Consider the following 26,056-nt stretch of genomic DNA (forward strand, 5'->3'; position numbering starts at 1 on the left):
AAATCACTTCCACTTCACTTTTAATTTATTACGAAGCATATCCTGTTGTTATAAAATTAGAATACTAACGCCTGTTAGTTGAAACGCTGTAAAAACAGCTAGCAAGCTGGGTTAGCTCAAACTTTTTGCGTAACGAAACTAAACTACTGTTTTAGATATACGGTTGTTATAACATATATGGCCGGTTTGTTAGCTTACTGTAGTTTTTCTGTAAACAGTTGTTGTTTAGAGGAAGTTTAGAGAAGGCTGCTATTTGCAGCGTCTACCGAGCATTCGCCGCGTCTGTTTGTGTATTTGTATGTTCGCGATAAACTCAAAAACGACTGAATGGATTTTCATGCGGTTTCCTTCTATCGATAGAGTGTTTTTTAACCCGTGTGATGCGGGGGCGGATCGCTAGTAGGTAACACATGAAGACAGAGGTAACTACACGCGGTCTTATCGCTAAGGACAATCCATACAAACGTAATCCTTATTTTGCTCTCTGGATATAGAAATAATGGAAAATGTGTTAACATATTTTAATGTATATTAACCATATCTATGCCATGTTTAGATTTTTTAGTTTGTGTAAAAATGAGGAGAGAAAAACAGATTTCATACTTTTTAAATGCTCCTAACTCTTATAGTAATTAAAAATTCGAATAAAATCAAACTTAGGGTTGTAGCTGTGTGATATACGAACAATTGTGTCGAAATATTTGAGCGTTTTCCAAAAAAGTGTACATTTCATTCATGTCTTCAAAATATCGACTTCTTGGGCTCATTTTACTCAGAATCATTTGTACATTCACGCCTCATACATAAAAAAATGTGTCCAAAAATTTCCTTTCCTGATCGTCACATTCTTGTATGACATTTTTTTTTATTTGTGTGAACGTGACGCACTGGAAAAAAATTTTTTCATACAAAATTTTGGGACACATTTTTTCATGTATGAGGCGTGAACACTGTACAAATGATTCTGAGTAAAATGAGCCCAAGAAGTCAATATTTTGAAGACATGAATGACATGTACACTTTTTTTGGAAAACGCTCATTTTCAATAATTTATTAACATTATGGAATATTAATTCCGGAGAGGAAAATGAGGACTACGTTTGTATGAAAACTGAAAAGGCGATTTCACTCGGGTCCACTTTCGTCTTAACCTTTTCGACGCCGTGTCAAACACAAAAGCTGTCACGCTGACGCCACGTCACCGAAGTGTCAAAACTGAAATTGAACTTTATGCATATGCACGTAGGTCTATGTTGCTCTGTGATATGTGACCGATTTTAATCGGTCTTTGGCGTTGAACCTACGGTGCGGATATATCGGTCATTGGCGTCCGAAACTTTATTTATTTTATTTTTATTTATTTTAAAAGGTTAAAAGACGCGACATAATACCAGAGAAAAGAGGAAACCAATTATGAGATACGACGCTTTGAACAAAGATATTGGGTTTCGTTATTTTAATGCGTTTCCCTTTTTAACTTAGCTTGGTGTTTATAATACAAATGATCTCTATTCTGTTTTAATATTATAGATAGACAGATAGCTAGATAGATAGATAGAATAATCTTTATTGGCACAACTCAATATTTAAAAGATACAGCTTAAAGAAAAACAATCGATTAGGGGCAGAAAACAAGCGATCTTATCGCTAAAGAGCGATATCTTGCAGACAACCACGGGGTAGCGGAAACAATAAAGCATAATACGCATAGCATGATAATACGTTTTTGGTAAATATTTCATGTTCGGTGCAAGCTTCTGTCGCTGACTGAACTTTTCTTTCAAATATTGAATACTCATCGAGAAAATTCTAAAAACCCCAAACACAATTAAATTTGGTTGCGTTGTTTCATCACAGAGATCATAATAATATGGCCACTGGATCATAATATGGCCTGTCTCTATCGTCAGATCAGCTCGATGGTAGGTACCATAATAAAATATTCAGCTCAATCGGATATCGGGAAGTGGGTCTTTAGCTTCAAAAATTTGACCCACATTAACTAATATTACACTAAGTGTAAACGCTAGAAAGTCCCATTTTAGTTCAAATACAAATTTAAAGATTCAAAATATTTGCTAGTTCAAATCGTGTTCTAAGTAGATGCCTTACGTAACGTAATTCTTACATACATACATCGCATAGCCTAGTATTAGGTCTAAATTCCTAAATGTCTGCCTAACCCTCGTACGTTTGGACACAAACTTTTTAATTAGCTGACTGTCAAGGGAATAGCAGGGTACACACCTACCGAACGGTATGATGTCATTATTTTATTATTAATCTAAGATTTATTAATCTTACTAATATGTTATAATCTATGGTACTTACAGTATTTTTCAAATAGGCAAAGCGGCCTGCAGATAAATAAATAAACCAGCCAAGTGCGAGTCGGATTCGCGTTCCAAGGGTTCCGTACATTAAGTCCAACTCACGCTTGACTGCACATTCCTAATAGGTTTTCCTGTCATCTCATCTGTAGCTAAAGAATTATTTTGTGTATTTTTTTTTTCAAAATTGTAGACTCAGTAATTTCAAAGATAAAGAGGGGGGACTGGTCGGACAGATAGACAGACAGACAGATGCACGAGTGAATAAGGGTTCCATTTTTTCCTTTACGGAACCCTAAAAATTATCTAGAACTGTGTTTAATGAACATCTGGTAAACAAATCAAGTTTAAATAGCTTGCAGTTTCCAAGTAACATAAACAATACTAAACGCTGTTTTACATGTCAAAGCGCTTCTAGCGCGTCAGTACCAACAGCATTCTGAAAATGATCTCGGAACGTGTAAACTGTATTTATCTCAACCACGGCTGTGCTATACACCTAAACCAAAATGCCAGATACGTACACTGATACCTGAGAACTTGTGAGGCGAACTACCTAAGATAGTGCAGAAATGTTAATTAATCGAAGTGATATTATATCAATATTTTGACATTTTTTTATTTATTTAACATTATTAACTAATTTGTAATTTAACGCTCGAATATTTATTATCATTTATGCAAGCCGTTATTATCTATTATATTTTGATTTAATTTCATTTCTTTTTAATTTCAATTAATTTATTTATATTTTGCTACAAAATGACATTGTATAGTTTATAGAGCATAATACTAACAATATTTTATAAGGCATAGTCGTAAGTACTAACAAAAATGATCCCTGATGGTCCATAAATAAATGAATTTATTATTTATTTATTTTATTATGGAGCTCTGGCACTGTGAGCCGTCTCGCTCAAGCTTACGTTCAGTGAGAGAGAGAGAGAAGCACCTGAACCCACGGGGCCTTAAATTAAAATCGACCTCCGGCTACCGCTCTAGTTGGCGCGAACCCGGTCGTAACGTATGATATATGTGTGCGTGCACACGTGAGGGTGTGTGCGACCTAATTTTTTAATGAAACGTGCTCTAAAATAGACCTTCATCAGGCTATATTAGCGCTCTAGCGCTTATATCCAAAACGTCATAAGTCCTTTGTAAAAATAAGGGATTTACAACATTTTACAATGTGCCTACCTACAAACGGCATATGAGTTGTTCGTTGCAAAAAGGGTGCTTCAAAACGTAGAAATATGGAAAAAAGGATCTTAGGACTATTCAAAATGGTCCCTTTTTGCTAGAAAAGGTAGAACACGTTTAGTTCTAGCATTCCGGGCATTGTGGCGTTTCAAATAGGGGTGGTTTTAGATTGAGGGAGATTTAATTTGAATTACGACTTATCCCAGTGGGGTATAGGAATGTACGAATTAAAACATATTGTAATACATATATGTCAAATCTGATTAAGTAAGCGTGCCGTGCACGTTACTGCCACTTTTTAGGGTTCCGTACCAAAAGGGTAAAAACGGGACCCTATTACTATTAAAAGACTCCGTACCGTACCGTACCGTACCGTACTCATGTACCGTGATAGTTATGCAGTTGAAATTGCCCATAAGTCGGTTTTCTCCTCGCGTAGCACTAATCGCGTAATCTCACTTCCTGGCCAAGGCAAGACGTAAAACTTTAGACAAACCACGGGCACGGGCGGTAATTCGTAAAGCCCCAGATCGCATATTTATGGCCCTCACCTTCGGTTCGGGCCACATACACCTGCGATCTAGAGCATCACGAATTCATCTCCCTAGGTATGTAATGTACCTACTATTGCACATCTCCTGGGATTGCGCAAGCTTGGATTACACGCCTTTAGGACCAAATAAAGTAGTAATAAATCGATTTCCAGCTTGCCGGGAATTAATTCTTAGAAAAAGTCCAACTAGATTGGCCTAACAGTTAAACGGTACCTATTGAGGGCCGAACTTTCGAAGTAGTTAATAAGAAATGAATCGTCTAACAAAATAATTGGAAACCACTTAGTAGATTATATGTCCAAGTCTCGAGGTGAAAGGTCAATGTACTGAGGTATAGTCAAAGAATTTACCATTTCGTACCTTGTCACAGTGACAATCAATACGAAAGTCGCTAAGGCTAACGCTTGTGGGTCAATCAACTATTTATTGTTGTTATTCTGTCCCATCAGCGAGGAGACAATAGTAGCATAGATTGTTAGAAGAACTGCTGTACCATGTTCTACTTACATGCTCAGTAGATGTCCCATTATGGAAAGGTCTTATAACTACCATAAAATGCAAGTTTGGTTCATTTAAATACGAAAAACCTAGAATTTAAAGAGTGACTCAGGAGACCGTAACCTTAGCAAATGTGTGACAAGAAAAAGTTGATTAACCCTTGTATGTCTGTCGGCGAAACAGCGTTCTCACATACTTTTTGTAGCAATACTGTTACAACTATGTTTACAAATAAATAATTTGACTTATATATTACAAACTTCCTTTATTCATAAAATTACAAACTTTACATGTCAGAAATTAATACTTATAATTAGTCAATTACAATTCATTCTGAATTTAATTTTCTGTGTATTTTTAACTGTATGGTGCACAATAAAGAATATTTATTATTATTCATTAATTTAATATTCACCAGTTAAAGTAAAATAAAACAATTTTATAATAATCAACACAATTCAAATATTCAAATAAATAAAATAAATTAAACAATTAAATTACAATTAAATCATTATTATTATATTCTGGTATGTCATAAAACCTAACCGACCCAACAATAAATCTTTGGATACTTTTTAGATCAAATTGGACTATGTCTAAAAATATCATTTAAAATTTTACTCTTATTATATATTTGACGTTGTTTTTTTATTTTACTTTTGTATCTACAGGATGACATTTGAATCGTTATCAGTAATACGTTTTCTAACTCCATAAACAACGAGCAATTTAATGCCCCCACTCTTACTAAAATCAGACAAGATTTTTTTATTTTTTTGTTTATTTTTTGTCATTTATTTTACTTTTACAAGTGGCAATGTGGTATTTAAACAGCTTTGTAAGATATTTCAAATTAAAAATTAAGTGAATTTTATTTGTAACTGGGACAAATGACAAAATTGATGTCAATGACAGTTCCGATTCAAAGAGGCGATTCAATTTACAAATTTAAATATCTTAATAAGCCGTTGTAATCCTAAATCCGCTTATAAAAGTAAAATAAATGACAAAAAATAAACAAAAAATAAAAAAAAATCTTGTCTGATTTTAGTAACAGTGGGGGCATTAAATTGCTCTTGTTTATGGAGTTAGAAAAACATTACTGATCACGATTCAAATGTCATCCTGTATTATTATACAGCCTGTATTATTATTATAAAACCTAGCATAAAAATAAAGATATAGTAAACTGGGGGCACGGCTGTGATAGAGGGCAAAAGGCAGTGCATATCTTTTCTCGGTCATACACAGAATGGCCGAACATACAATTTGCCTTTAACCTCCTCCAACGTCCGGATTCGATATGACAAAACATTATGTCACTTATCAAGACAAAGTGTGTCAGCGTGACAAAGGTCGCCGGAAGTCGTTCGGCGGGCACTTCCGGTCACTTCCGGTGTTCTAACGCTTCCTTCCCTTAAATTACACTAATTCCTAAGGTGATATTTAAAGAACAAATTAGTCTTATCACTACATAGTATAAAACAAAGTCGCTTCCCGCTGTCTGTCCCTATGTATGCTTAGATCTTTAAAACTACGCAACGGATTTTGATGCGGTTTTTTTTAATAGATAGAGTGATTCAAGAGGAAGGTTTATGTGTAATTTGTTAACCCATGCGATGCCGGGGCGGGTCGCTAGTTAGTTATAAGTTAGGTGCCTACCGAAAATCAGCGCTAGGGTTTGCCGCGGCATTACGCTGTGAGTCTTTTTTCGTCTGTTCTTTTTATAACCTATCTTACGTAATCGGCCATGATGAAACGTAAATAAATGTATTCTATTATATTCCAAATTGGGATAAGGGTATCGCAGGCAGGTCGGAGCTAATTTGCCTATTCTGCTGTAATGAAAAAAACCGGCCAAGTGCGAGTCGGACTCGCGCACGAGGGGTTCCTCGCAAAAAATGGCAAAAAAATTACGTTTGTTGTATGGGAGCCGCACTTAAAAATATTTATTTTATTCTGATTTTAGTATTCGTTGTTATAGCGGCAACAGAAATACATCACCTGTGAACATTTCAACTGCCTAGCTATCACGGTTCATGAGATACAGCCTGGTGACAGACAGACAGACGGACAGACACGGACAGACAGACGGACGGACAGACAAACAGCGGAGTCTTAGTAATAGGATCGCGTGTTTACCCTTTGGGTACGGAACCCTAAAATTGTGAACTGAGTGGAAAATAAGCATACCGATGGGAATCCACTCAAACCTTAAAAATCTAGTTCTATTTGATATTTTCGAAGATTTTCCATAAATTTTATGTTTCTTTCATTCCGTTACTGTCATAAAAAGTCTGTGAAACATAGTAACGGAATGAAAGACAAAATCTTAGGACACTTTTTTTCTCCTATCAGGATCGAAATAATTCTGATTAGAAATAACGTAAACATTCTTAATTCGGCAAAAAGTGCAGTGTACAACTTAATAAACATTAAGGGCCACTTGCATCATTTACTAACCCGGGGTTAACCGGTTAAACCTGGAGATATCATGGTTACCAGTTCAATTTGACACTGGGTTAACGGTTTAACCGGTTAACCCCGGGTTAGTAAATGATGCAAGTGTCCCTTAGACAGTAAAAATAACTGTACACAACATTATAATAATCATTTCATCTTATATTTCACAACAAATCAAAAGTAAAACCCTCTTTACCATAAATTACACACTTAATAACAAATTCCAGAGTCCATATTTACTTACTTGAACTTTTTCCAAAGTTAGTTTAGTATTAATACAAACAGCAACACTCCTAACTGTACCGTGGACCTTATTACAAGAGCATAAGGTCCATGTTCAGTTAACATTGTGAGCGATGGTACGAAAACTGCCATATCCGTCGAAAATCGTCGTTTCGTATAATATTTCCCGCCAACTACGTGCGAGCGACACGCGAACCCTGTATAGACTTGAATACCACTGCAAGCTTAGATCCATACTTAATACTATAAATGCGAAAGTGTGTCTGTCTGTTTGTCTGTTACCTCTTCACGCTTAAACCGCTGAACCGATTTAGTTGTAATTTGGTATGGAGATAGTTTGAGTCCCGGGAAAGGACATAGGGTAGTTTTTATCCCAGAAATCACAATAAAAGGGAGGGTGGAAGTTTGTAAGGGAAATCGATAAAAAGCAGATTCAGTAAAAATAAGCTAACCAAATTACTAATTCCACGCAGACGAAGTCGCGGGCAAAGCTAGTCAATATAAAAGTTTAAAAATTACTGTCTTGGGTGAGATTTCAACTTTCGGCCTCTGGATCGATACTCCAGCGGCCATCTGAGCCACCACAAGACCTCATCCATAGCCAGCAAATCTTTCCACCGGGTCTCTATTGTTTCCCAAATAGTTTTAAGTCATAATGTATTGTTTGCCCGCATTTTCGTTAGTCATAAAGTCATAATCATAATTTATTCGGTTCGGAAACCCGTCACTTTTCAGGATTTCCATAAAACAAACCTAACCTAACCAAACCCATCTATAGGATTACCTGACAAAGATCCTGAAAAATTAACGGTTTCTGTTTTATGACTAATAATAATATATCATTATTAAATTGTACAACGGGACTTAATCGCGTATCTAAGTTCTAAGTTTTAGGTTTTCTTCTCCGAGACCACGGGGACAACGCCGTCCTCGAAATGTCGGAGGTAAATCTTAAAACTTAGATACGCGATTAAGTCCCGTTGTACAATTTAATAATGTGTAAAAATCGTGAAAGTTTAAATCATTGGAATAATATATCAAACAATACATTATGACATTTATGACTTAAAATTTTATGGGAAACAAAGGGACCCCCTTTCCACCATATGGGTCAAGGGGACCCTAGCGACATCTACCGTAAGAGCGTTACACGTACTTCTTAACTGCAAGTTGTTCAAGCCGGTGCGAAGTTAGCTAAGCCTCCTAAGTGAAGTCATATTTGGAACCTTCCATTATAGTTCAAAATTCTATTTGATTTTGTCCTTTTAAAAGTACCATCACGCTCTGCGACTGTTACGTCATTTAGGGTTCTAGCTAACTTTAGACACCACTTGGACAATTTTATTTAAAGGAAATGTATTTTTATTGTATGGAAAGTTTGGCACACTTTTTTTCTCCTATTAGGATCAAAAGAGCTCATTATTCTGAGTCTGAGAGAAATAACATAAAAATCCCAATTAAAAAAAAAAGTGTAGGGGACAACTTTAAATAAAATATATGGCTCCTCAGCATGTAGTCATGCAGCTCGAACTTAGACCATAACATAGTTCGAATTTTGATTTCGTCCTTTTAAAAGTACATTGGGAGTTGGAAGGTTAGATGGAGCCTGAATAGCTAAGCTTCCAGTGTGTGACGCCCGTCAGCACGTAGCCACGTCACGCAGCTTGAACGTAAAACTGGGACATGACAAAATGTGTCAATGTCATCATTTATGTAAAATTTCTTATTTTGTCGTTCATAATGACACCCGCTCACTTTGTTCTGTTAAATTCCAAACTTTAAACTTCAAGTTCCATTATATTTCAAATTTTGTCCTTTTAAAAGTACACTGGGAGTTGAGAGGTTAGACGGAGCCCGGATAGCAAAGCTTCTAGTGTGTGACGTGCGTCAGGACGCAGTCACGCCACGCAGGTCGAACGTAAAACTAGGGTTGGGCCTAATTAGGCCTGCTTGTTACGATTATGTTACTGAATATTTTATTACAGTTTTTTTTTATAATCTATATATACAGGGTGTCCCAAGAAGTAGTGATATACTGAAGCTGGGAGAGAAAAATTCCAAGAAAGATAAAATTACCCAGTATGTTCACAACTTCAAAGGCGCTTAGAAAAATAAAACATACTGGGTAATTTTATCTTTCTTGGCATTAATTTTTTTTTAAATTCCATTCATAGATCTAACGATAGTAAATGTTACCATACTGAATTGGCCTATCTATCAGCTTAGCACACAAAAAAAATCAAGCATCTACCGCAATAATTCACGTCACCATAAATAAAAATCTCATCGTACTCGGCGATAGGTGAAAAATTAAAAAAAAACATAACTCCGAAAATACGAAAAATCGCGGAACATACATGGGGGTGATTCAGATAGCCCTCTAGGTCCTCTACCTCCCAGCTTCAGTATATCACTACTTCTTGGGACACCCTGTATACTAGAATAATCATTTATTTACAAACAAGATATATACAGTGTATTACTAAAGAAATTAAAAACTAGCTTAAATCTAAAATAGGCCCTTGAGGCATTGTACCAAGGATGCTGGCGACATTTCCTCGCTGTATCGCAATGCTGATATGTTGTGCGAGGTAGCCGACAGCTCTTCGGTCACCAGTTACGTCAACCAGACGCTTCGCGATTTCTGCGAACAACTTATGCGCGCTGGGACCCCATGGACCTAGAGTCTATATATTAAAAGTAGCCTTTATCAATAAGACATGTCGGCTCCGTTGGGCCTCTATATTACAGAATTTCAATAAGTGTTACTAAACAACTAGACATCAAAAAAACTGTACACAAACACAGTTTTAGACAGGGGTTTACTGCATAACCCCAATTTTTATAGCTGGTGGTGTTTTAAACTGGACACACTTTGGCATTTGCAATGATAAGTAAGTAAGGTCACTGTGGGCAAGACCGGCATACTTTATTATTTTTTTTACTTTGGAGTGATCTAGTTGCGTTAATTATTCACCTACGTTACCGTTTGTAATCGCATACGATGAAGAATTTAATAATTAATAGTTTAGCCATACCTAGTGACAGATCATTTTAATCACAAATTAAGCAAAAACAATAGTATTTTTTAAAAAATCGGCGAGTAGACAGACGGACTTCCCTTGTAGTACTTATAAGGGAAGTCCGTCTAGTAATGATATCAGCCAATCTATGGGTGCGTATATGTTCGTAGTCGAATTCCTAAAAAGAATGAATCAAGACAATGAAAAGTGTACTTTCAACTTGTTAATATAGGGTTCAGATCCGAAATAAACGCCATTTTTCTAATATAAAGGCAAGCCGCCATATACTACGAAAATGGGGTGGTAAACCTTTTATGGCTAATAATTACACGTAATTATTTTTTGGGTTTCCGAAATAAAAGACCAATAGAAATTTTAAAATGTACTTTATTCGTTTCTTTTAATTTACTGAGATGAAAATTTAGGAAACTAACGTCATGCGCAATGTCAGGAGGATTTTTCGATATCTTATCAAATCGTTATCATATTAAAGTTGCAAAAACAGTTGGTAATCTCTGATTTAACGAAAGTCGGAATATGACGGACTTGTCTTGTACATAATAGACGGACTTTCAAACTTAGTCAAATTTTAATGTGATAAAGGGTGGAACTTATAATTACAAAACTAAGCCAATTTCTGATATTTTAAACACAGAATAAAGATAACTGGTTCTTATGCTACTTACGTAGGTACTTTCTGATGCACAATCTTTTCAAAAACTATTTTTTTTTTAATTTTCGAACGGCTGTCGAACTATGACTTCGAGTTCAAAACACGAAATGACTTATTTAGGCGGATTGTTCTGAAATTGGTTGTGACAGCGCCATCTGTTTTAGAGTGGGGGAACTAACGCACAAAACTGATTAATCGACTAGACTCCAAAGCGGCATACACCTTCAAATTCAAAAGTTATAACGTGTAGACGGACTTGCCTTGTAGACGGTCTTGCCCACAGTGACCTTACCTAAGTATAACGGGTTATTACTGATTGACCAGCACGTCATTATTTTGCGGATTGGCAAAGTTGTATTTTTTGCCTTAATTAGGATGACTCACGCTAGACCGGGTCGGGGCCGGGCTGGAGCTTCCGATGCTTCGTTTTCTATGGAAAGCACCACGTGATCACAGATTAGCCGTCATAGTGACATGTCGGACGCCACGGCTCTTAAAGTTTAAGGTTCCTTTTATAGCGACAGCTATTAAAGCTATTTTTTAATCGGTAATTCATGTTCCCATATTAAATTCCCATAAAATATAGAAATTTAAATATTTTTGTGATGGGTAATTTAATAGGTTGGTCCCCTTCGCTGAAGACGCTGAAGTTATAGTCTCGGTATAATAAGGACATAATAATATATCATGACCCTAAAGCAATATTATGGATAGGTATACCTATTATGGGTATTGCTGGAATTGGATATTTGAAAACGGCTTTTTAACTACCTAGTTTTTGAAGTGAAAACTTCTTTAGCGGCGCTGTGCACTTTTTGTGATGGGGAAAAATGTTAAACTCGTAACAGGTGTCACGTGACCGTAAGACGTAAGACGGACACGTGACCTGATCGAAAAACTGTTACTTCAATGTCATTGAGTTTTTCTTTATTGATTTAAATGCCATCTAGTGAGTTTAGACCTAACTGGTATTAATATAACTCGAGTACTAACAGTGATGTGCTTAGGGGTTTCAAGTAATGCGACGAAATAACACTAGATGGCGTTAACAAAATACAAAAATACAAATGCATTTATTTCATTACCTTTTACATCAATTCTTAGGTATAATATAAGGTATATATAATATAACCTCAATTATACATAGTGCTGCAGATATTTTGCAATAGTAATTGAGTTTTCACTTCTGCCGGCACTGCCTGAGTGCAACCCTTTGTTTTTTTATCTACTATGGTAAACGACAACATGTAACGACAACGACTATACGTTGTAAATTTGTAATGGTAAGTAAGCTCAGATTAAGAGGGGGGGGGGGGATTAATTCAGGAAATTAGAAGGAATCAAATGCTACGGCGTTCCGCGCGAAATTTTCGATGGAAGACATCGCCATTGAGTTGGGTTTTAACTTTTATCTCAATTAAGTACTTAACCCTGAAAACGGTTCCGTTTAAAAGAAAACTAAGTATTTTGTTGTTTTAATATCTTTTCCGACTGATTTCGTGTCAGAACCGAATTGTATGACTCACGACTGTTATGAGTTAGATAATAAAGACGTCATTTTGGGCGCTTATAAATCTCACGTTAGCATAAATTGTTATTTATGACAGCGTCAGCGACAGAAGTAATACAGTTTTTTTATCTACAAAAAGGAGATTATAACTTATAAGTCATTTTATGTTTCTTCGGTTCATTGTGAATCCGTTCAGCGATAAGTATACAGACAGACTTTAGCATAATATTAGTTTTTAAATAAATGTAAGGTGGTCAATGTGGCTAATTCCGTCACAGGGTCTATTCCGTCCAATAAAGTTTTTCTCGAACAACGAACAAAATTGATAAATTCATCGACAAAGCAGCGATTGCTTTTAGTTTCAGGCAATCAAAAGCAAATGGGCTTTTTTCCTACGATTGAAAATCAAAGAAATATATGCCTGTGGACGGAATAGTCCCTATGACGAAATTAGCCACATTGACCGTAGCTAAACCTATCTCAGCTTAAACGCATTAAATAGAGACTTAAACTTAAACAAAATAAAATTTATGGATAGGTATACCTATTATGGGTATTGCTGGAATTGGATATTAAAACGGCTTTTTAACTACCTAGTTTTTGAAGTGAAAACTTCTTTAGCGGCGCTGTGCACTTTTTGTGATGGGGAAAAATGACTCGTAACAGGTGTCACGTGACCGTAAGACGTAAGACGGACACGTGACCTGATCGAAAAACTGTTACTTCAATGTCATTGAGTTTTTCTTTATTGATTTAAATGCCATCTAGTGAGTTTAGACCTAACTGGTATTAATATAACTCAAGTACTAACAGTGATGTGCTTACATAGTGCTGCAGATATTTTGCAATAGTGATTGAGTTTTCACTTCTGCCGGCACTGCCTGAGTGCAACCCTTTGTTTTTTTATCTACTATGGTAAACGACAATATGTAACGACAACGACTATACGTTGTAAATTTGTAATGGTAAGTAAGCTCAGATTAAGAGGGGGGGGGGGTAAATTCAGGAAATTAGAAGGAATCAAATGCTACGGCGTTCCGCGCGAAATTTTCGATGGAAGACATCGCCATTGGGTTGGGTTTTAACTTTTATCTCAATTAAGTACTTAACCCTGAAAACGGTTCCGTTTAAAAGAAAACTAAGTATTTTGTTGTTTTAATATCTTTTCCGACTGATTTCGTGTCAGAACCGAATTGTATGACTCACGACTGTTATGAGTTAGATAATAAAGACGTCATTTTGGGCGCTTATAAATCTCACGTTAGCATAAATTGTTATTTATGACAGCGTCAGCGACAGAAGTAATACAGTTTTTTTATCTACAAAAAGGAGATTATAACTTATAAGTCATTTTATGTTTCTTCGGTTCATTGTGAATCCGTTCAGCGATAAGTATACAGACAGACTTTAGCATAATATTAGTTTTTAAATAAATGTAAGGTGGTCAATGTGGCTAATTCCGTCACAGGGTCTATTCCGTCCAATAAAGTTTTTCTCGAACAACGAACAAAATTGATAAATTCATCGACAAAGCAGCGATTGCTTTTAGTTTCAGGCAATCAAAAGCAAATGGGCTTTTTTCCTACGATTGAAAATCAAAGAAATATATGCCTGTGGACGGAATAGTCCCTATGACGAAATTAGCCACATTGACCGTAGCTAAACCTATCTCAGCTTACAAAGATTCTATCCCTAGTAATATTATATGTAAATACAAAAGTAAGTCTCTCTTTACCTTTTCTCTTTACGCTTAAACCGCTAAACCGATTTAGATAATATTTGGTATAGAGATAGTTGGAGACCAAAGGACAAAGAGTTTTTTTTAATCTATCATCATTATTCATCATCATCATTTCACTCAGACGAACCCGCGGGCGAAAGCTAGTCTTAAAATAAAACTAATAGGCCGTTATGTGACGAAGAATGCGTCGTAAAGTCCGCCATTTTGTTTTAATTGTGGTTTAAAGATTTAACACGGACCCTAGGGGTCGTGACCCCTATTTATGAAATGTAAATTGAGACCCTTCCTTAACACATTCATTGCCACCCAGCCAAACAAGACATCCGCGCCAGGCCACAAAAATTTCGTCATATAAAGCTGTAGTACCACGATCCCGACTATCGGGTCGTCCGGCCTGGGAACGAAATCATAAAATACCCAATAGTCGGGTTTTCGGCACTGAATGTGTTAAACAATGTGTAGTGTGAGGCGGTGTTCATATAGGGAGCGTGCAAGAATTGTAGGGGGCAGCACAGGAGCCGTCAGAATTCCGCGCGACGTAAAAGTGAAGTTTACGCTTCCGATGTAGCCCACAAGATGGCAGAACCTACTATGCATTACGTAAGAGAACGGTAGATGGTAGCATTTGCTTTGGCAATAAACAATTTCATTGTTTGCTAAGTATAGCTTTTCCATCCTCCTAAGGCCCAGCCATACATACAAAAGTAACATCCATAATTAGCCACTGAAATTTGAACCTAAATTGTAGGAGTTAGAGTTGATTTTGCGTTGATTAAAAATTTAACGAAAGAAAGCAAAAGCGACTCTGTTCCAATTGAACATGGTTTAAATTACATCGAACTGAATAGGTACAGGTAGGACCTTGGGCCTTAGGAGGCTAGAGCAATAACAAAAATAATAACTCAATGTTTTTAACAGCTCATGAGAGGTATTTGTTGCCCATGAATATTAATCTAAATACTCACTTTTTAATAAATATTCTCGTTTGAAAAAGAAATTGCAATAAATATACTAAAATACGTTATATAGAAATATACTGAGATTCACTGGATATGCTGAAATATTTATATAGGTAATCTAAATTGAAAGAAAACTACTGAAGCTACGAATTCGGGATTATTCTCAACTAGATGAAAAGAAAATAACTGCTAAAGTTAAAATAGAATACGAATAATTGAATATAAGCTTTCAGAAGACTTTCATTTTGATTAAAAACATCTACAGCCCATTTAAATATGGGTGCATCCAATTTTTCTAGTCTCCTGTGTCACTCTTGAAATTCTGGTATATAAACTTTAAATAAATGACATATACTAAGAAAAAGTGACCAAGGCCTCCAGTGCCCCAGGCTGGAATCGAACCAGCGTCCTCTGCTATAGCGGCAGGTGCCTGTGCCATTTATTTAAAGTTTATAATTTATATAGTAGTGTGTCTACTTGATATAAAAACAAATTAAAATATTTTCTGAAAATAATTTAATTTGTTCTAATACATTCTTGTATATTATGATGTATGATATACAAATTTATTTTTTGTGAAATTAAGTTATAAGTAATATTTTCCATAATAGGACATTGCACGAACCAGGGATGTTGCGGATGCAGATTTTTTGACATCCGCGGACGCGGATGCGGATGCGGATATTTAATGGCTCACATCCGCGGATGCGGATGCGGATGCGGATGTCAAGATTACGTACTTAAAAAACGTCAAATATTAAATTTTTAGTACTTTTTATTAAAAAAAAAACGAAACGTTTAGTATTTGTGCAAGAATATAAGTGCGTTATATTTAATAAACAGTAACTTGGCCGACTTTTCTGGATCTAGACTATTCTAGACGATATCGTTATAGGTAATGACGAAATTACCTAGCACTTACGCCGCCGCTAAGACGTTCCTGTACCGACTTGTTCGACATCCGCATCCGCATAAGCTCCGCATCGATTTTATGCGGATGCGGATGCGGATGCGGATGTCGAAAATAATGCGGAAGTTCCGCGGTTGCGGATGCGGATGCGGATGTTCGCAGGGTTGGGCAGTATTTTAATTACATGTATTTCAAATACGTATTTGAAATACAAATTAGTATTTTGTATTTGTATTTCAAATACTACCTCAAAAGTATTTTGTATTTGGTATTTCAAATACTGCACTCACATGTATTTAGTATTTTGTATTTCAAATACTTCAAGCTTCAAAATACATTTCTATAAATACATTTTATTAAATTCTATAATCCTAAAATGTCTAATCTCTCGCACAAGCTGTGAGCCGACCGCGAACCTCCGATCCAGCCGAGATACAATTTTCATTGGCTGAATACTGGATCTATATTAGGTCAACTTCTGCGTGGAACTTTTCGTTTAAATCTAGGGGATAGGGTCATTGCAGTAGTTTCCGTCCATGCACTAGTTTTCGACGACTTGACGGATTATCAAATATATATTTCATTTTTAATTTACTACTTTTTGCGAAATCTTCATCTTCCTCGCGTTGTCCCGGTATTTTGCCACGGCTCATGGGAGCCTGGGGTCCGCTTGGAAACTAATCCCAGTAATTGGCGTTGGCACTAGTTTTTACGATAGCGACTGCCATCTGACCTTCCAACCCAGAGGGTAAACTAGGGCCGTAATTGGAATTAGTCCGGTTTCCTCACGATGTTTTCCTTCACCGAAAAGCGACTGGTAAATATCAAATGATATTTCGTACATAGTTCCGAAAAACTCATTGGTTCGAGCCGGGGTTCGAACTCGCGACCTCCGGATTGCAAGTCGCACGCTCTTACCGCTAGGCCATCAGCGCTTCCTTTTTGCGAAATATCATTGTTATATGTAGACAGATATATTGCTTAGACGCCTTAGACATAAGGATTGAAATCAGTCCAAATTTGTGCAGGAATGTAGGTATATATTCAAATTTCGTCAAGTGGACGTAAACTAGAGCTGGACGAAAACTAGCGCAATGACCCTATAAGTTTATATGAAAGGATATTCGTTAACGTTAAAACTAAATGCTAAACAAAAAAATAAATAAAGGTATATTTTGTAATTGAAATACATTATTTTAAACACTGTAATTTGTATTTTGTATTTCAAATACCCGTCACCAAAGTAGTTTGTATTTTGTATTTCAAATACTTTTAAAAATGTATTTTGTAATTTGTATTTCAAATACGTGGAAGCCAGTATTTTGCCCAACCCTGGATGTTCGCAACATCCCTGGCACGAACTATGCTATTGTCCCCTAGCTGACGGGACACATTAACAAGAAATAGTTGCTCCACCCATATGCCTAATATATACCTACATAGGTAAGGTCAATATGGCAAATTCCGTCATAGGGACTATTCCGTCTTCTAGCGTTTTTCTCGAACAACGAACAAAATTGATAAATTCATCGACAAAGCAGCGATTGCTTTTAGTTTCAGCAATCAAAAGCAAAGGGTTTTTTCCTGTAATTAAAAGCGGCCAAGTGCGAGTCGGACTCGCCCATGAAGGGTTTCATATTTAGGCGATTTATGACGTATTAAAAAAAAACTACTTACTAGATCTCGTTCAAACCAATTTTCGGTGAAAGTTTGCATGGTAATGTACATCATATATTTTTTTAGTTTTATCATTCTCTTATTTTAGAAGTTACAGGGGGGGACACACATTTTACCACTTTGGAAGTGTCTCTCGCGCAAACTATTCAGTTTAGAAAAAAATGATATTAGAAACCTCAATATTATTTTTGAAGACCTATCCATAGATACCGTACACGTATGGGTTTGATGAAAAAATTTTTTTTGAGTCTCAGTTCTAAGTATGGGGAACCCCTAAAATTTATTGTTTTTTTTTCTATTTTTTGTGAAAATCTTAATGCGGTTCACAGAATACATCTACTTACCAAGTTTCAACAGTATAGTTCTTATACGTAGTTTCGGAAAAAAGTGGCTGTGACATACCTACGGACGGACAGACGGACAGACTGACAGACAGACAGACACGACGAATCCATAAGGGTTCCGTTTTTTGCCATTTGGCTATGGAACCCTAAAGACCACAAATAAAAACTTAATTAGGGTTAGACCAAGAACATTTTGATAGCACACCCTGCACACTCAGTGCAAATGTTTTTTTTTAATCTTTTTTGTTCTTTTTTTTTCTTATCGTCAGGTGACAAGCAAAAGTCACTAATTACTATAAAATATTTAAACAAAAATCAACATTATTTTCGTACTAATATGGTTTACTATGGCTATGAACTTGTGGAGGTAGTGACTTTTGCTTAGTCACCTGACGATATCAAAATAAATAGTTGCACACTTATCTTAGTCTTACTCTAACAAAATAACTTAATTGGTTGCCTATGTTGTAAAAGAAATAAACACTATGACGAACCGGTGACATTCATAAAACTGTTCAATGTCACAAATAAGAAAACCCGAATAGCGCCAAATCCTAAACTCACAGCTTCAAAAGATCGTAGCAAAAATGTTAACCATACATTCATATACACACACATATTATACATACATACCGTCCGAACAAAGAGGCGGCCACCGCGCAGGCGCGGGGCGAGAGAGACGGGGCATAATCGAAATGTATAACTATGAATGGGAGCGAAGGGGACGGGGATGGTCGTAAATTTGAACGACTGGCGAATTTTCGTATGGTGTTTAGTATTAATTATGTTTTAGCTTTTTCGCTCGGTTTGAGTTGTGAATGAAAATTTGGGTTGATATTAACTCATACGGTAGGTAAGGTTATTTTCAGACATAGAAGTTTTTGTGGCAAACACGAGAGTTTGAGAAAATGAAACATCGATAAAACTGTTATCGATAAGTCATAGATTAATATGATGTAACTTAAACTTGCTGTAGGTAAGTTACCGAGTTTCAATAATGCAAATCAATTATAAAGCGGTACCTAATTTTTTATTAAATAAATATATTAAATAAATACGTAAAGTATAATAATAATGTGAGCTTATATCCGTCCCACTGCTGGGCACAGGCCTCCTCTCATGCGCGAGAGGGCTTGGGCTATAGTCCCCACGCTAGCCCAATGCGGATTGGGGACTTCACATACACCTTTGAATTTCTTCGCAGATGTATGCAGGTTTCCTCACGATGTTTTCCTTCACCGAAAAAGCTAGTGGTAAATATCAAATGATATTTCGTACATAAGTTCCGAAAAACTCATTGGTACGAGTCAGGATTTGAACCCGCGACCTCCAGATTGAAAGTCGGACGTCATATCCACTCGGCCACCACCGCTACATTATTATTATTTTATATACGTAAAGTATACGCCGCCAAAAGAATAGAAAACTACCAATATGTCAAAAGAGAAGAAGATATCTCGAACGTGTTTTGTGTTTCTCGGTAGCTTCTTATAAAATGTAATAAAATATACTTATATCGTTAAGATGACATCGATAACAGACATGTCGATATTTCATTTTGTCAATCACTTTATTTTGCTACTTACAAAAACTTCTATGTCTAAAACTTGTATGTATGTCTGGTTATTTTATATGATCTTATTTCACTTTGTTCAATAATGTTTACACTTTGAATATACGGGTCATACACAAATCTTTGTTCAAGTCTTTCCTGATGTCATACCCAAAAGTTAAGGGGTATAAAGGTTAATCTTCTTATTTAACCCTTGTCTACATGAAAGGTATTCCTTTTTATGTGGATAAGGGTGTCCTCTGATGTACAGTCACCTGCAATTATATGTTACTCTTCGAAGGCCGCAAAAATATGTGACACGCTCTTATGGCTCTACAAATAAGATCGTGTCAGATATTTTTGCGGCCTTCATTGTGTAACATATTATTGCAGGTGACTGAACACACAAGTTTTCTCTCTTGTGGACAATTAGCTTGTGGGCATGTAGGTAATGATTTTATCATACTTATCCAAATAAAAGTAGTACCGTTCCATGTGGATTAAGGGTTAAATAAGAAAGTTTATCTTTATAGCCCTTTACTTTTGGATATGTCTACAGAAGAGACGCGAACACAGTTTTGTGTTTGACCCAGAAGTCGCGTCGCGGTTCGGGACTATCCCCCCTTATTTGTGGATACATAGCAGAATGTCCAAGTCGCAAAATGTGCAGGCTACGTAAAATGAGCAAATCGCAAAATGTGCAAATCTCATAATGAGAAGATCGCAAAATGTACAGATCTCATAATGAGCAGATCGCAAAATGTGCAGATCTCATAATGAGCAGATCGCAAAATGTGCAGATCTCATAATGAGCAGATCGCAAAATGTGCAAGCAGATCGCATAATGAGCAAGTCGCAAAATGTGTAGATTTTGAAATAGAGCTCAGATTCTACAGGTCCAAAAAGCGTAATCGTTGCCAATAAGGCTTCTGTTGATTACCGAATGTTAAAATATTTTGAAACAAACCTGCTATCTTTTTTATTATTTTGATACCTTATCGTGACCTTGTTTTATGAGCAAATAATTTATGAGGCAGTGCTTTGAAATATGCCCGTTGGACTTTGTACCATGCAGTTTAACTAGGGACGACACACAAAGCAAACGACATTACTATATGCACCTTTCGCGACCTGCACTTTTTACGATTTGCACATTTGGCGACCTGCGCTTTTTATGATTTGCACATTATGCGGCCTGCACTTTTTACGATTTGCACATTTCGCGACCTGCACTTTGTACGATTTGCACATTTTGCGACCTGCTCGTTTTACGATCTGCACGTTTTACTACCTGCACCTTCTGCGATTTGCACTAGTGCTCATTTTGCGACTTGCACATTCTGCTATGTATCCCGATAACGATATGTTTAAGATCTAATCTGTCAAATTTGACATTTCTGCGATTCTGGAGATACTCTTGAACGATTTCCACACGATATGACTTAGAGATCCAATTCACATCTAATATAGATATCTAACACTATCTAACGTAAAAGTGACATTGGTTGCCCGAATTGAGCTACAAAAGAGAACTAGTTGAAATCTAAACTATAACGTATCTAGAATGGATCTAGTAAGTGTCGTCTCTTGTGAATATCTTGAAGTTCGAATACGGCAGTTTATTGGATTAAGATAAATAAATAAATAATTGGGAATAATCTTACACAGATCGACCTAGCCCCAAACTAAGCAAAGTCTGTATCATGGGTGCTAGGCGCCGATATACATACTTATATAGATAAATACATACTTATATACATAGAAAACGTCTATGACACAGGAACTCCCTTACCGGGATTCGAACCCGGGACCATCGGCTTCGCAGGCAAGGTCACTACCCACTATGGTAGGAGAGCCCAAAAGGGGTTTTTTGTGTTTACTCAAGCGCGTCAGATTAAAATATGAGTGATATCTTGCTACCCCGTGTAGTCTACCTTTACCCCTTTTAGCCATCTATGTTGAGCCCTTGGTTGGTGGGGGGTTCAACAAATTGTTAAGCAGACTGTGGATTTGGTCATATTAGTCCAAATTAACGCTATAATTGTGCTAAAATTACTAAATCTGATAATTATTTGCACGCATTTCTGACGGTTACAATGTAAAAATTTGGTGACAAACTTGTGTTGGTCAGATAAAGAAAATGCCTACAAATAAGTGTTATATTAAGTTATAGAAAAAATATAGCATTAACGTGGACAAAAACGACCAAACCCACAAACTGCTTGTTAACGATTTGTTAACCCTCCACCAACCTCCCGAAATTTAAAAAAAATTGTAGACGCTTTCCGGCTCGCTGGAAAAAAACTTTATAGAGGTAACTTTTTTTCTTCTTATCATTCTAATATTTCGATTCCAATAGGTCTGTACGACGCTCGAGTAAGTACACTTAGCATCGTCGGCTCCCCAACTACCTACTAGACAGGGTTGTCAATTTTAAATATAATTATACTAATATTGGAGTGGCGTGGCTTGGAGAAATCTTGGGGAGGCCTATGCTGCAAAGCAAGACAATCTGCAGAAACTAAATAACCGGTGCCAAAAAAAAATCAGAAACAATATAAAATAAATATGTAAATATAAGAATAGGCACCTACTATAGAAATATGGAAGTAAGATTGTTAATAAAGGCTTTATTATTATTTATTTATGAGTAGGTTAGTACCGGTTTTCTCTTTATTTATTGCTCTCGTCTTCCTTTATGTGTATCCAAAATTCTCATATTGCTATTTGTCCATATTAAACTGTCTTTCACCTGTTAGTGTTTGATCCTTTCGCATTTTCTCAAAGGTTAGCTGGAAGAGATCCCTTTTAGGGATAAGTGCGCCTTTGTAAATAACATTTTTATTTTTGTTTTGTTTTTGTCCGTTTTATGTAAACCTGTTTATGTGCAATAAAGTGACATACATACATATATATGTCGGAGCGAGACACCAGAAAGACGTATTGCAGCATTACAGTTCATAGTTAGACGCCTGTAAAAGTCGATTAGCAATGTTTGGCAACGTATTATTTGCTTGTAACGAAATAATAAAGTTGCGTAGTGAATAACGCCACCATCTATTGGCGTATTGATGAACTAAAATGACAGGTAGAAGGCTTTGGAACGTCAAGAGGAGTATCTTGAGTGAACGTAGGCACGAGCAGGCATTTTTGTCGTTATGTTGGTAGACTGGTCAGGCAGGTTTACCAACTTGAATTGGAGGCGGGAGCGGTTGGCTCTGCCGCTGGGACTGGCTTCTTTCTTCTTGATCGGACCGCGCTAGAGATCGGACGTTAGCCAAGCTCGTGCCTAATTCGCTACGTTCCTGAAGGCTTACACCTGAAGGATTATTCTGAAAGCTTATAGATTCTCACGTTGTTTAACCGTTTAGCTAAGTGTTTTATTCCAAGTGTTATTTTGATTTCTTATGTGCCATTAGAAGCTTACTTTTGTAAAATAAAGAAACTATGTGTTGTTTTGAAAAGATGTGTCCCGCCGAGTTTGTTGCCGGGTTAAATCTTCTCGGGTCAGAGGTGTAGGGTTGGAAGCGGTGTAGTTTGACTTAAATAAAGATTTGAACGATTTCATGTGATCTTTTTATTTTTATTGAATTCCGATTCCATCGTAAGATCGTTTAGTTATTTTGATTATTTAGTACTGAAATAATAGTAGGCACTAGTATGGTTAATGAGTCCGAATGTTTATTTCATGCGTAGGTAGCATACCTACTATTTTGGCTGTGAAGTAATACATCTAGGTACTACCCCCACGCGCCCACCGCCATCGGGACCATCCGTCGCCGACATATATATATATATACATATATATATACTCGTACTAATATTTATTTATTTTGTTACAGATAACTCCTCCAGTCTGAAGGGAAACAAAGAATCAGGTTAAATTTCTCTAAGAATATATAACTATAAGCCAATTCGAACGTAGACTTAATTTCAAAACGATATCTAAATTATATCATTTAGTTATCATACGCGTGTTCGTATCACTCGGACTTGGCCGTACATATAGCGCGAGCGAATGAGAAGAGGGTGCATAGCCAACGTGCAATCGTTAACGATCCGTAGCGAACGAAACGCATCTGTCTCTGTCGCACTAGTGTGGAAGAGTGATAGAGATGACTACGATACGCTAGGTACAGATTTTTTTTTAACGTTGGGAAATGCGTTTACGCATGCCACCTGGTCCGGGGGAACCAGGGGGTATGACGGACTAACCAGTGGAGGACTACCGTCTAAAACCACCAACGAGTGCCGACTCCGCTCTAGATGGGGTGCCGCAGGCACAGAATAACTAATAGTACTACCGTACAGAAAATTCACTCCTTCACAAAAGTCAGATTTAGGTATAAAATTACACCTATATCGCCGCCTGCAAGCAAAATTGAAACTTATAACCGCGCACGAACCGTGAATCTCCTTTGCGCGCCGCAGTTTTATGACCGAGCTGTGAGTGTCGCACGGGGTTATCACTTGACAAGTTTTTATACCTAAGTCTATTTTTTTATTCGGTAGACTAAAATTACATTTCATAGTATGAACATCATGTGTCATTTCATACTATGAAATGTCATTTTAGTCTACCGAATAAAAAAATAGACTTTATACCCACTGATTTATTATTTTTAAGATAAATATGTAGGAATTACAAACGTTGATTATGTAAACATACATTTTTTATCCGGAGATAGTATGTCTGATTCTCACGGAAGTAAGTTTCGAAGCTATTGTGTATTTTCAATTTTGCGCGAGCGCCACGTGACATGACTCGTGCGCGCCGAGCGGCAGCTCACTGCCATACGCCTGTTCGATGGGCGCGCCGGCCAAATGTACCTAAACTGCGGAGTGACACCCCCCTGCCGCAGGGTCGCTGTCAGCATTTGACCACGTGCGCCCCGGCGGATGGCCTGTAGGCCATGGGCATTTTGGGTGCCAGTTAGGTACAGAAGGCCTACCGCGAACCACGTTCAACGTGTTGCCTCCCTGTCACACTTACGTACGAAATTACAAGTGCGACAGAGATGCAACACGTCGTACGTGGTTCGCGGTAGCCCCTCAGAGAGTTAACGATTGGCATGTTGGCTATGCGCCTAGTATCCCTAGTGTAAATTTCATTCGATAGCGTGACGTGACATACGTCTCATTAAGCCTCATTTTGTATGGGATTCTGAGTTTCCGAAACGCCCCGCTTGGCGCGCTGTTCAAAATCCCACACAAAATGAGACTTAACGTCCGTCACGCGGCGCTTTTATTAGAGTTGCTCATGGAGCATAAGGACCCTTCTCTGATGGAAAGTCACAATTTCGAATTTTGAATATTTGGGTGGATCAACTATTTCTTGTTGATATTCTGTCCGGTCAGCCAAGAGACAATAGTAGCATAGTTTGTTAGAAGACATTATACACCACCTTCTTCTGACACGCTTGGTAGACGACCCTCAAAGGAAAGGGTTTATAAGTATCACAAAAAAGCGTGTTTGGTGAATTTAAATGCCTAAAAATCAGGTTTTAAGAGTGACCCAGCGGGCTCAGCACGGTTCCATTTTTATCGACTATCACTATGCTCGTCACTTTCGCACTTACATACTTGTTAGAACGTGACAGGCATGGTGATAAACGATAAAAATGCGACCGTGCTACTAGGGCAGGGGAACATAACCATGTGGCAACGAGTGACAAGAAAAAGTTGATTCACCCATTTAACCGCCAATGTCAATTAGAGTTCGTGTACATATCCCGTGTATCAAAGGAAAGTAAAACAGCGGCCATTTTATCCCCGGGGTTATGTTTGCATTGTGAAATTTCATTACCGTCAACCCTGTTAATTTTATCATAGGGTTGGGACAAGAAATATCGATAGTTTGAAAATGGGAGGGTCACTTTTTAGGGTTCCGTGGGAACCTCAAAAGGAAAAAACGGTACCCTTATAGGATCACTCGTGCGTCTGTATGTCTGTCTATCCGACCTTTCCCCCCTTTATCTCCAAAACTACTGGGTCTAAAATTTTGTAAAAAATACACAATATAGTTCTTTACCTATAGATGACAGAAAAATCTATTAGAAATGTGCAGTCAAGCGTGAGTCGGATTTAATGACCTGTCACTGCTTGTAAAGGCTCATTATTCTTCGAAAACTGATGAGAAACTTGGCTTTATTCCACAAGAGTCGCAAAGTAATCTAATGCAAATTTTGGTTTGTTTCCTCATGTTGGTAGAATTTACTTTTAAGTGAGAGTTAGAGCAAGAAATGTCTGCAACGATTTTGTTAGCACACGCAGTGCAATTTTATTTATTTATACGTCATAATTTTAAAGAAGTTAGACGTTAAAAATAATTAACACTAGCACTGCGTGTGCTATCAAAATCGTTGCAGATTTTTCTTGG

The 26,056-nt window shown here is 37.0% G+C and overlaps 1 long non-coding RNA gene across 1 annotated transcript in view; it reads left to right on the forward strand.

The window, feature by feature from the left end:
- The first annotated feature begins 274 nt into the window (after positions 1-274).
- LOC134660300 (uncharacterized) overlaps positions 275-26,056 on the forward strand; it is a 209,307-nt gene continuing 183,525 nt past the window's right edge. Inside the window, exon 1 of the long non-coding RNA XR_010097868.1 lies at positions 275-363. This is a non-coding gene — a long non-coding RNA (uncharacterized LOC134660300). The remainder of the gene's footprint in view (positions 364-26,056) is intronic.

This window comes from Cydia amplana, chromosome 26 (assembly GCF_948474715.1).
Source record: "Cydia amplana chromosome 26, ilCydAmpl1.1, whole genome shotgun sequence".
Taxonomy (NCBI): domain Eukaryota; kingdom Metazoa; phylum Arthropoda; class Insecta; order Lepidoptera; family Tortricidae; genus Cydia; species Cydia amplana.